Source organism: Solanum tuberosum, unplaced genomic scaffold (assembly GCF_000226075.1).
Source record: "Solanum tuberosum cultivar DM 1-3 516 R44 unplaced genomic scaffold, SolTub_3.0 scf00583, whole genome shotgun sequence".
NCBI lineage: Eukaryota > Viridiplantae > Streptophyta > Magnoliopsida > Solanales > Solanaceae > Solanum > Solanum tuberosum.
In genome coordinates, this window is record NW_006239501.1 from 165,244 (window position 1) to 179,368 (window position 14,125).

Consider the following 14,125-nt stretch of genomic DNA (forward strand, 5'->3'; position numbering starts at 1 on the left):
TGCAAGGATATAAACCCAACTTTTATTATCATATAGTAAAGTGGCCATTGCCAAAATTAGGATGGATTAAGTGCAATACTGATGGGGCCATCAAAGGCAACCCAGGTGAGAGTTCCTATGGATTTTGTGTCCACGACAAAAATGGAGATCTTTTATATGCAGAGGCGCAAAGCATTGGGATCACTACAAATATGGAGGCTGAATTGAGGGCACTTTGGGAAGGTTTGAAGTATTGCAAGGTTTCAATCAAATCATGCTAGAGACTGATTCATTAAGTCTCAAAAACATGATTATGCAGAACTGGAGAGTACCTTGGGTTCTTGCCGAAAGAATACTGGAAATACAGAGAATGATGGAATTGGTTAACACTCACCTGGATCATGTTTTTAGAGAAGCTAATCAACTAGCTGATTTTATTACGAATCTAGCTATAAATCAAGAAGGAAAACAACAGTATCTAAGTTTCAATCAGCTACCAGGCAAAGCAAGAAGAATCTTAAACATGGATAAGCAACAGATACCATCCGTTAGAATAAGAACTAGGAGAATTAGTTTCACAAGCAGACAGTAGCATGGAAAACAAAGAAAGGATCATAGAACCACAAAGCTAATACAAGAACAGGAATGATTGTGATCAAAGCAACATAGCTGGAAAATATTAAATATCCTAAGCTATGTCAATCATCAAAAAATGACCACATCAGCAAAAAGAGAGAAACAGTGAACCGATTTCGATTTGGGGCACTTGTGTCCAGCTAGAAGAATTGATAGAAGACAAAGATTAACGTAGCTCCAAATCTTACACAGATCTTCAAAGGCGACACACATGACAATGCTATCTCAGAATCCCATCCCAGCTAAGTATACCTTCAATAGAAAGTCTATTCAGAGGAAGATTGAAGAAATGAGAATCTGTTAAATGAAGAAAACCTCACCTTCAAAAGCTTCAAGAGGGACTTCCAAAATGAAGGAGACAGAAGAGAAAACTCACCCCCAACGGCGGACAATGCAAGAAGAGAGACAACAGAGATATATTTAGGAATGTTTTAGGATATATCTTTTTACACCTGAGGACCGTCATTTTTGGGGGGACCTTAGTAGGCATTTTGGCCTTTGTTTTATTTTGGGCTCAAAATGAACCCACCAGATCTTTTTGTTGAATAAAGCGGACCACTGGTCCAAATTTAACTTTTAAAAAATAACTTATAGAATAAAAACTCTACTATTATAGAATGTAGTAATTTAAATGTGTCATAATTTCGTTCTTATCTTGGTTGTAACTAAACTCATATAAGACAAGATATAGATAATACAAAATTAATTGACGTTTGTTGAATTTTGGTGTTAGATTTTTTAATTTCAAGATTTTTTTTCAAACTAGTTTCTGGGCACCTGCACTGCACGTGTAGGCCTGTTTGACAATATATTTTGCTATCTAGAAAATAATAAATTTTTCTTGCATATATATTTTATTAGAAATTTGTAGGGGTTATAAAATATAATTAAAAATTCATACTACTTATCTCTGAGAGAGATGATAATGTTTGTCATAAGCATGAATTTTATTTTTTAAGACTTATATACATCATGTCTTGTCTATATGAATCTTTCTCATTGTAATTGGATGAACCGATTTTTTCTTGCATATATATTTTATTAGAAATTTGTAGGGGTTATAAAATATAATTAAAAATTCATACTACTTATCTCTGAGAGAGATGATAATGTTTGTCATAAGCATGAATTTTATTTTTTAAGACTTATATACATCATGTCTTGTCTATATGAATCTTTCTCATTGTAATTGGATGAACCGTACAATTAATATAAATTATTCAATATTTTTAATCAGTTAATCTGATTAATACATCAAAGCATTGGATTTGTAATTAAGATAGAATAACAGCTTCCATTCTTATTAGAAGAAAATGATATTTCCAAGGCAAATGTGAAAGTTTTAATATAGAGGTCAGGACAAATATATGCACTAATGTTATCTTAAACTTTTGTATTAAAATTATGTTACTCATAAAAATTGATTTAGAAAAGTGTGTTGGAGCAATTTAAACTAATTAATTATTTTTTTCAACATCAATTTTTTTTTTCTCTTAAGGAAGCAATTCACTTTTTTCCTGTTTTTTTGTCATCAAGCAAATTTCGGCAAGAGTGTTAATCATTAAACAAAATTTACTTAGGCTTAGTCATTGTTTTCATCATTAATAATAAATACACAATGAAAGTTCAAAAAAAAAATATCAATATTCTTACAGAATTGAACTATTATGAAATAACAAATATTTTTTAAAAAAAAATGGAAATAAAAAGATAATATTAATATATTACTACTCTCTTTATTTAAACAACAAGTGCTCCTTGCTCTAATAAGATCAATCCTTTAACGAAGTTAAAGAAATTTCAATTAATGTGAAGTTGTTTGATTGGTCAATGAATTTTAAACTAAAGGAAGATTGTAATTAATGTAGTGAAAATGATAGCAATTAATAGTTAACAATCGTGGTACAACATGTAATTGACAAATAATTGCTTGTTTATTGAAATTTCTTTAATCCGACAACCATAAGAAAAAAAAAAAAAAATTTAATCCTAACCCATAAGTGTTGAAACTAGGACTATTATGTAAATATATATATCTTGGAGTAGGGGTCAAGTATTAGTCCTAAGTATACTCTAATTCTACTTGTCAACAAAGTATTAGTTGTATCTATATATACCTCTATTATGAGATGAATAAACGACGCAAAAGGAAAAATATTCTCTAAACCTAAAAGCTTACATGGTATCAGAGCAATCAGATTCATAAAAAAAAATTGAATCCCCAACCTCGTTCTTTCCATGATGGGCAATACTACGCCTTCCTCTAGCACAACGACAAACCCTACCTCAATTATAGTTCAACAAGACAACTCCCCCTTCCAATAGGATTTATCCTTGATGAAACAAATTTCTCATTATGGTCTCAATTGATGGAGATGCGTATTGGAGCACGAAACAAGGTTGCTTACCTTACCGGTGAAGCAAAGAAACCCGAACAAACTGACTCAGGTTATGCAATATGGATTACAGAGAATCATAAGGTGAAGAGCTGGTTGATTGACTCGATGAGTCCCACCCTGATGCAGTGGTATATCAGGCTTTCCACGGCAAAGAAAATTTGGGAAGTAGTGGCCAAAACGTTCTATGATGGTTCTGATGAAACCCGATTGTTTGAGCTAAATCAAAAATCCTTCACCACTATGCAGAACGAAAGACCCCTATCCATGTACTATAATAAATTGATTGCTATTTTTAAGGAAATTGGTCACCGAACAAATACACAGCATGGATCTGTTGAGGGTATTCTTCATATGCATTCTATGATGGCAAGGCTACGAGTTCATATATTTCTCAATGGACTTGATGCAAAATTTGATCAAGTTTGTGGTGAGATTTTAAGATAGGATCCAAAGCTTGACCTTGAAAGTACATATGATTCTGTCCGAAGAGAAGCTCAACAGAGGCAGACTATGGGCAGTGCTTGGTTATTTCCTAAGAGTTCTACCATGGCTTTCCATCATAGCATTTCTGTTAAAGGTAGAACTAATCAATCATCTGGTAAGCATACTAATCTTATTTGTAGCCATTGTGGTGAATCAGAACACTCAAAACAACGATGCTACGAGAACATTGGCTATCCAGATTGGTGGGATTTCTCGAAGAAACCTCGCAAAGTCATTCCAAACAGAGTTGTAGCCACGACTACATCAGGAACCAATCAGCCAAACAATAATGGCAAAATAGAACCTCGTGTCAATATGACGCAGCCAGGTATTACCAGTAATAACAATGTTAATGTTAATGTAACTGCACTTTCTACGAATAATACTTGGGTTATAGATAGTGGAGCATCTGATCACATGACCAAAGACCCAAGCAAATTACAATCATTAAAACCATCTTCTAAGCCCTTTATTTCTATCGCTAATGGTGGTACTTCTCCAGTTATCGGAGAAGGACCAATTGTCTTAATAGATGCTTTAAGACTTGACAGTGTTTTGGTTGTACCTACTCTAGATCATAATCTTCTATCTGTTAGCCAAGTTACCTCCCCTCTCAATTGCACTATAACATTTTGGCCTCTTTTTTTGTATCTTTCAGGACATTCTGACTGGGGGGACTCTTGGTTATGGTGTTAAGCAACACAATCTCTACTTTTTGTAATTGCCTAAAGGTAGAGAGAAGAAATTCAGCCATGCATTCCGCACATATGGGGTTGACAAAGCACGGGACAATGTATGGTTATGGCATAGAAGGCTCAGACATATCTCATTTGGTTATCTTCAAAAACTCAAACCAGATTTTGTTTTTAGGTTTAGATAGCTCAGTTTTTCATTGTGACATTTGTGAATTAGTGAAAAATCATCGTGTTCCATATTTACCAAGTTTGAATAAATGTTCTGAACCTTTTGTTGTTATACGTTCTGATATTTGGGTCCTGCGAAAGTTGAAACTTTGTCTCAAGCTCGTTATTTTATTACTTTCATAGATGAATGTACTAGGATGACATGGATATCAATAATTCGAAAGAAGAGTGATGAGTATATTGCATTCAAAGATTTTTATAATATGGTAGGCACTCACTATCAACGACAAATCCGTGTTTGGCAATGTGACAATGCCATGGAATTTATGCAATCTACTGTTGACGAATACCTTTGAAAATGAGGTATACATCATCAAACATACTACACATACACACCACAACAAAATGGCCTAGTAGAAAGAAAATATAGACAGATTATGAATATTGTCCATGTATCTCTCTTTGGCATGAATATGCCAACTATTTATTGGGGGGAAGCGGTTAAGTCTGCAGCTTATCTTATTAATCGGGTTCCATCTCGAGTCATTAATTTTGAGACTCCGCAGCAAAAGATCCATTCTCTTTGTTCTCTTCCGCATCTACCAAACTTAGAGCCAAGGGTGTTTGGTTGCATAGTATACACTCACATTCCCAAAGCTCTACGAGGAAAATTTGATCTGTGTGCAAGACGGTGAATGTTTGTTGGCTATTCAGAATTTCAGAAAGGATACTGGTGCTATGATCCACAAAATAAGAAACTATATGTTACTCTTAATATATCTTTCTGTGAGTCAGAACCATATTATAAAGGTGGAGTGACACCCTCATCTCTTCAGGGGGAGAATGACATAGAAGAGACTAGGATGAATAGAGCTTTAGGGGGAGAAACTGAGTTCTTGGAATTAGAAGCTCATGAGGAAAGAGAAATGCACATTCTAATATCTCGGAACAAGACATTGTCACACATGAAAACACAATGAAAGAATCAGGTAAGAAGGAGATAACAATAAGGAAGTCGAAAATGAAGACAATGAAAGAAATTCCATAAAGTACAGCAGTCACTCCATTAACCAATGAGTCCTCTCAAAATGTTCTACTTGATCATATACCTCAGGTACTTCTTAATTACTCTTCAAATGAACCTGAAACTATGTCTAATGATTCTCATTCTCCAACTTCCCATTATCCAATAAGAAAAACTAAATATCATATTGGCAATTATACCTCCCCCAAAAGATTATCAACCTCATATGCTCTAACTGTTAATCAATTGTCCAAAGTATCTATTCCTAGTGGTGTGCAGGAAGCATTAACAGAATCACAATGGAGAAAAGCGATGAATGAAGAAATGGAGGCCTTGCAGAGAATTGAACTTGAGAATTGGTTCCGCTACCCGAAGGAAAGAGGATTGTTGGGTGTAAATGGGTGTATACTGTAAAGCTTAAAGCAGATGGAAGAATTGATAGGTATAAGACGAGGCTGGTAGCAAAAGGATACATGCAGAAATATGGAGTGGACTATCAGGAAACATTTGCACAAGTAGCAAAACTTAATATACTTATATTAGTTGTAGCAAATAGAGATTGGACATTGAGACAATTTGATGTAAAAAATGCATTCTTAAATGGTGACTTGGAGGAAGAGGTTTACATGGATCTTCCACTAGGAATAATGCAAGAGCACACTTACAGAAACAAGGTATGCAAATTAAAGAAGGCATTATATGGGTTGAAACAGTTACCGCGGGCATGGTTTGGACGTTTCACATCTCCAATGACATCGGTGGGTTATAAACACAATAAATCTGATCACACTTTGTTTATCAAACACAATGAAGGAAAGGTAATAGCGTTGATTGTATATGTTGATGACATGGTCCTGATAGGAAATGATTCCAATGAAATGGATCAACTTCAGAAGTTTGTGGCATCAAAATTTGAAATGAAAGACCTAGGACAATTGCGATATTTCCTAGGCATTGAAGTATTAAGGTCAACATAGGGAATTTCGCTTTCTCAGAGAAAATATGTACTAGACTTATTAATGGAGACAGAGATGCTAGCATGCAAGCCAATTGATACACCTATGGAGACAAACCACAAAACTTGGAAACTCTTCGGGAAAGAAAATAAAAGATGTAGGCAGATATCAACGTCTAGTAGGGAAGTTAATCTATCTGACTTACACAAGGCCAGAAATCGCATATGATGTAAGTGTTGTGAGTCAGTTCATGCAGAACCCAATAGAAGATCATATGGAAGTTGTCTATAGAATTTTGCGATACTTGAAGAGTTCTCCGGGAAAAGGACTATTGTTCTTGAAGAATGAAAAAATTGTCATCGAAGGCTACACAGATTTAGATTGGGCAGGATATCTCTTGACTAGGAAATCAACCTCAGGTTATCTCACTTTTGTCGAAGGCAATCTTGTCACGTGGAGAAGTAAAAAGCAAAAGGTTGTCGCGAGGTCTAGTGCAGAAGCAGAATTTCAAGGGATGGCCAACAGCTTGTGTGAGCTACTATAAATTAAATATGTTCTGAAGGATCTTGGAATTGAATGTACTGGATCTATGAACTTATTCTATGATAACAAAGCCACAATTCAAATAGCACAGAACTATGTTCAACATGATCGGACTAATCATGTTGAAATTGATCGACACTTCATTAAGGACAAGCTAGATCAAAAGATTATACAGTTTCCATTTGTCAAGTCTGAAAGTCAGCTGTCAGATGTATTCACCAAGGTAGTATCAAGGAAGGTCTTCCACGAGATGATTGGCAAGTTGGCCATGATAGACATATATGTACCGCCTTGAGGGGGAGTGTTGAAACTAGGACTATTATGTAAATATATATATCTTGGAGTAGGGGTCAAGTATTAGTCCTAAGTCTACTATAATTCTACTTGTCAACAAAGTATTAGTTGTATCTATATATACCTCTATTATGAGATGAATAAACGACGCGAAAGGAAAAATATTCTCTAAACCTAAAAGCATACAATAAGTAGATAAGTCAATCTTTCACCGAACAACGACAATAAATAATTAAGCAGAGAAATGTAAAATAATAGAGTAAATAGTCTTATATCAAGTTTTCATAAAAACATATATAAAGTGTGGAAGATATCAAGAATGCACAAAAATTTGTGTCACCAATGCAGAAACATCTAAGACAAACTATAATTGTTTAACAAAACTGTTTAGATATCTAAAATACTATTAAATAAGATAGATATCCTTCACTTATTATACCTACTGAAGATATTAGTATGAAGGACAACCTATCTTATGAGGAGGTACCCGTTGAGATACCTGTTCTTGGTACTTTTTACATTAAAATGTTGTGTTAATTTGCATGTTGGGTGTTTGAGTTGGGTGTTAGATGTTGCCAACCTTAGTCTACTAAGAGTAATCTTATTCGAGGACAAATGTTCGCAATGCGGATGTATTGTAACATCCCGCCTTAGAAAGAGCTAAATTTAGAAAGAACTAATTTGGAAAGAGCTAATTTGAGATTTGTTCAAGTTAAGCTTAAGTTATGAGGTTTGGGTCAACTTAAAATGACCATAACTTTCAGTACATTATGATTTAGGTATACCATAAGATATGAAATGAATGGTCTTTGAATCCTCTTTCCAACGGCATCGAGTTTGCTAAATTTCGAGTTGGAATGAGGGAGATATGCCCGTTTGAAGTCAGCTTGCCAAGTTAAGAAAATTTACCCGATTTAATGAGGGGTATTTTGGTCTTTTCCTTACCCTATCATCTTTAAACATTTTTAGTAATATTTTTGGGGTGTAAACTGATTTGGGTCAGTTTTTACAACTCTAAATTACGCTTAGTGTTTTGAGAGGAGTTCATGAGGAGAGGTTCAAGGCGTTCGTCAAAATTCTTGATATTTGTCTAGGAATTTCACCAAATTAAGGTATGTAAGCTTTCATAGTGTTGGGTTCGTTCACCCGCACGCCAATCATGTAAATTACATCCTTAATTTCGTTCTTGAGGTTGAATGATTTGAATTCTTGAGGTTTTGTTCTTCATGTTTTGCTTATCGAGTTTGATGAATTCTTGAGGTGAGGATTTCGATCTTTGAGGGTTGTTCTTGAGGTAAAGTGAGTAGATTCTCATGTACTTTATTGGGTGAATCAATCTAAGGAAAATTTGAGGAAAAATATCAATTTTAGTCGAATTAGGGTCAGCAAACGAGAAAAAAAATTCATCAGATTGATCTAGGAAAAGGCTGGCGCGGCGCACCCGAGATGCACCAGAAGGTCTGGCGTGGAACGCTAGCAGTGCACCAAGATTGAGTCTCTAAAGTTCAGGGGCTGGCGCCCCACGCCAACAGTGTGCCAGGGTCGCCTGCCCCCCAACTTATTTTCATCGTTTGCTCTGTCTAAGTTCTTTTAAGGTGTACCATTACTCCTTTCTGATTCTAACTACTCTAAACTACATCTAAACATCAATAGATCCTTCATAACATTAATCATAACCCCTGAATTCATAATTCAAATTCAAGGTAGAGTTAAGAATAAAGTCTTGAGAGTTCTTTCGAGTCATTTTGAGAAGTCTTTCACAATATTTGAAAACTTGTTTAAAGACTTGAGTTTGAGGATGAGGAGAGTTGAGTTTCAATTTTTCAAAATGAATATATGGGAATTAAGTATTCCCAAGAGTAAATGTTTTTACATTTAAAATGAGAGGAAACATCCATTTCCAAATGAGTTCATGAGGAGTTTTTGAGTATAATTTCTTTAAGAGAACCTTTCGAGTAATATTCTCAAAGCTTGAGGATGAGGAACTATTTTTAAACATATGAGCTGAGTATATTATTGGGAGTAGTATTGAACACCGATATGAGGACGAGTTTATACAACTCAAAATCCTCATAAACCATGTAGCCAACGTGGGTAGAAAGGGTTTTAATTTTTAGATGATTCCTTATTGTTTTTTAAGCATAGCTTAGTGGATCAACTTAGTTGAGTATGTCTTATACTCCGGCAAGGTATAGGACAGTTCTGGCAGCGTGGGCAAGAAACTGTATCATTACATAGCTCATAGTGATGGTTGTTGATTTGAGAATCTCCCAATTTGAGTTATTTTGTATCTTTACATACAAATAAGAGTTATTATTGTATTTTTTAAATACATTGAGTTGTTAGCTACTGTTTTAAATGCTTTATATAAACTGTCTTTATACTGTATTGAGTTAAGTATCCATGAGTTGAGGTAGAGTTGAGGCGAGTATGTTTCCTTTTTCCAAGTTCAAGCTTTTAAGTTATGTTCGGTAGTCCCCTTACATGCTCATAAATTCAATGTACTGATGTCATTTTTATTGCACCGTTTCATGATGCAGATACAAGATATCAAGGTCATCAACATGCGCTTCGTTGATACCATAGCAGTTCAAGTTAGCTTTGGTGAGCCTCCTTGCTTCCGTAGGATCCCTTATCTATTTCTATTATTTCAGTTTTGTTAGGATGATCGGGGTCTTGTCCCAGCATCCCTTATAGTATAGAGGCTTCATAGATAGACAATAGTAGTTCATGAGTCTTTTTCACTTATATTGTTATTGTTTGAGACTCGAGTTGCCTTCGTTTGGCTAGTTGAATGTTCTTATATATTTCTGAGTTTATTATTTTGAGACATTAAGTTAAAACTTACTTTTAAAGTTCTCTTATTGTTGAGTAAGTCTTCCGCTGAGAATTGAGCCAGGCCAAGGATTCTTTTGGGGCCAGCAATGATTCTTAAGTGTTGGTCCCATCCACGGTGTAGGCTTGGGGAGTGACAATAATTCTCAAAGCATCAAAATGTTCACAAGAACTTTTGGATTTTCTTCAATATTCAACATTTCAATTCTTCTTTTCATAGACTTAACTGCCCAATTGGTACTCTCAAATCAAACACAAAAGAATGAAAATCAATTGGACTAAGTGGTGGCAATCCTGGTAACTTTGTTATTTTATCCTTAGCATCATACTTTTTGAAATATTCAGAATAATCTGTGAATCTATATAGTACATCAAAAATTGTGATTGGTTGGATCCAAAATAATGTATATGGATTTTTTTTTTGCCACTAAATCAATCCGTTCCATAATAATAGTGAAGAGGACATGTGAAAAAGGGGTACATTTATTTGCATTAGAGTGAATTAAATTGAAAATAAATTTTGACCCACGAAACTTTATAGAAGAATAGAACAAATGGAACTCATCAATTGGACTTAATTAGGGTTTTCCATCACAACCATCAGAGAAATGAAAAATCTTAATCCTTCAACGTTTGAGAGTTTTTTCTACTGAAACCTGAGAGACATGTGGTTAAAGTGACTTCAATACCTAATTTGATTAATAGTTTGGAAAAGTGAAGATATTGATTAATTTGTCCTTGGCCTGGGAATAGTGCTATAAGAACATCAGATTTTTTATTTTATAAATCTTTATGTTTTGGGTGGTGAAAAGAGAGGTATCCATGAAGGAGAATGATGATTTTGGGAAGGAGAACTTTGTAAAGGAAGAAAGCGTTTTTGTATTGACTTGGTTACAACTGATAAAGGTCACGCATACTTACACTAGTGTGTGAATGGTTTTAGATATAAAAAATCTAAAAAATTTTATCATATTTCTTTAAACATCTACCTTAAATATTTAAGTTCTGAGATAATATAAATTTTATTAAATAAAAATATATCAAAAGATATTTTACTCAAACTTTCTTAAAGTTCTAAGAAGTATCTGAAATTCTTTGTTATACCAAGGATCAACTTTATTATTCAACAAAAAATAACACAAAAAATGTGTGAGTACTTTAGAGTAATAAGTAACAAAAAACATAGTGATAGCAAGTCGTATATTTATTATTAGATATAACGTGTGCCAACAAATTAGAGTTACAAAGGCATGACATAAGTACATATTCGATAATGCATAAGTACCCCTCCCCTCCTGAACTATGAGTGAAATCCCATTGACACACATTAACTTAATTAGGGTCCTATTATCTCTCGAACTAATTTTTTTCTTACATTGGTGCACCTTTTGTGCTGATGTGACACCTTCAACCAAATAAATTTGTTATGTTTGTACACACGTGTCTGTCACGTGTGTAAATGTTTTTAATTTTTTTGAAAAAATATAAATTAAAGGACACTTTTTAAAAAAAAAATTAACATAATTTTCTAAAAATAATTAAAAGTGAAAAGACAAGAAGACAATTAAAAATTTAAAGTGAGGAAGAAATTAATATAATTATTTCAGAAACAAAGTATATTATTTCATTATGAATATAATAATGAGTGATTTAGTACTCTTAAAAAGAGGGAAAATCAATTGGACTAAGTGGTGGCAATCCTAGTAACTCTATTATTTTATCCTTAGCATCACTATTTTTGAAATAATCAAAATAGTCTGTGAATCTATAATAGTAAATATCAAAAACTGTGGCAGGTTGGATCCAAAATAATGTAGATGGGATATTAATTTTTTTGGCGACTAAACCAACCCATTCCATGATAAATGTGTAGATGACATGTGAAAAAGGGTACCATTTTTTGCATTTGATTGTATCAAATTGAAAATAAATTTTGACCCACGGGACTTTACAGAAGAATAGAACAAATGAAACTCATCAATTGAACTTAACTGGAATTTGCCATCATAGCCATCAGAGAAAGGAGCAAAGCTTAACCCTTCAACATTTGGGACTTTTTTTATTTTACTGAAAGTTGATAGGCTCGTTGTTAAAGTGACTCCATTGCCTAAATTGATTAATTGTTTGGAAAATTGAAGTCATGGATTAATCTGGCCTTGGCCTGGGAATAGTGCTATAAGAACACGAGACTTTTCATTCTTCAAATTTTTCATGTTTTGGGTGGTGAAAAGAGAAGTATCCATGAAGGATAATGAGGATTATGGGCAGGAGAACTTTATTAATAAATAAGGTGTTTTTGAACTAGCTTGGTTACAACTGATTAAGGCCACACATATTTATACTAGTAAATAGATGGTTCTAGATATAAAAAAAATCTAGAAAATTTATCATATTTCTTTAAATATATACCTTAACTATTAAGTTTTGAGATTTATATAAATATGTACTAAATAAAAAATATCAAAATATATCTTGCTCAAACTTTCTAGAAGCTCCAAGAAGTATCTGAATTTATTGTTATTCCAAAAATAAACTTTATTATTCAGCAACAAATAAAACAAGAAATGCATGAATACTTTATCGTAAGTAACAAAACAAATATAATGATAGGAAGTGGTATGTTTTATTACTAGATATAACGTGTGCTGACAATTTAGAGATACAAAAAAAAAGATATTTTTATTTTTCCATGAATCATCATTATTATTCAGTAAAAAAATGCAAGAAATGCATGAGTACTTTAGTCTAAGAAAAAACATAATGATAGCAAGTAGTATATTTTATTATCAGATATAACGTGTGCTAACAAATTAGAGACACAAAAGCATGATATGTTTGTTATTTCGAGAATCATCATTATTATTCTGTAAAAAATACAACAAATGCTTTAGTACTTTAGTCTAAAAAATGAAAAAAAAAAAAACATTATGATAGCAACTAGAATGTTTTATTAATCATTTTTATCATTCAGTAAAAAAATGACGCAATAAATGCATGAGTATATAGTACTTTAGACTAAGAAACAAAAAAACATAATAATAGTAAGTAATATGTTTTATTATCAGATATGTCATGTGCTAACAAATTAAAGATCCAAAAGCATGACATATATACATATTCGATTGTAAATTATTATTTTTAAAACATAATCAGAAACATGATAATGTAATTTAAAATTATAATATAAAGAAGCAAGCACATGAAGCAAAAAAATTCAACATATAATACATATATATTATCTATCTACACTATAGTTTTTCTATAGGGTGATAGTACTGAAGAATAGTATTTTCGTCAGCTCTGATGTTGAAATATGTGATTGTATATATCATCTAAAAATTTTAACTTTTAGAGGAGACATACTTTTATTTACTTACTTATAAATTATGATATTGCTTAGTTTGAGAAAACAAAAGATATAAAAATTGATCAAATACATTCAATTATTTTGTTGTATCAGTTTCATTTGGCAAAATAGACATGAATGCTCTCATAGTTGGATTGACCTTTTCACCAACCTTAATGAATAGCAAGAACAAAATCCTGTAAAAAAAAAAAAACCATCCCTAGTAAAATGACAAGGTATACTCACTTTGAATAATCAATCTTATTTGCCTTGTTTCGCTTAAAATATATTTTCCACCGAGCATAATAATTTGAATTTCACCTTCACGCTCATTACAAATTTTTATTCCTTTAAACTTATTCTAAAACATCCGCATACTTATAAAATGCAATGTAGTGTAGTTAAAGGGTACTTTCAGAATGGTTTTGACAAATTATTAGGCACAATGCTCAATTACTCATGTTCTTCATGCCTCCAACCACCGCGTCGCTCCACACAAAATCTTACAACTTAACATTACATTTCATCATGACCTATTGTTTTCTTTTCTTCTTTACTATTCTATTCTATATACATATGCTTTCTCATGTTCTTCTACTCTTTAATTATTTGTGTTTGTTGTTTTGAATTTTAAATTAGCTATAACATCAACATTTATGGACTATTGAAGAGAATATTTTTTATTTAATGGTTATTATTTATGCATATTGGATTTTGGTTCAGGTATGAGGTGAAAAAAAATAAAATTCTACAATGTATTAAAGCTA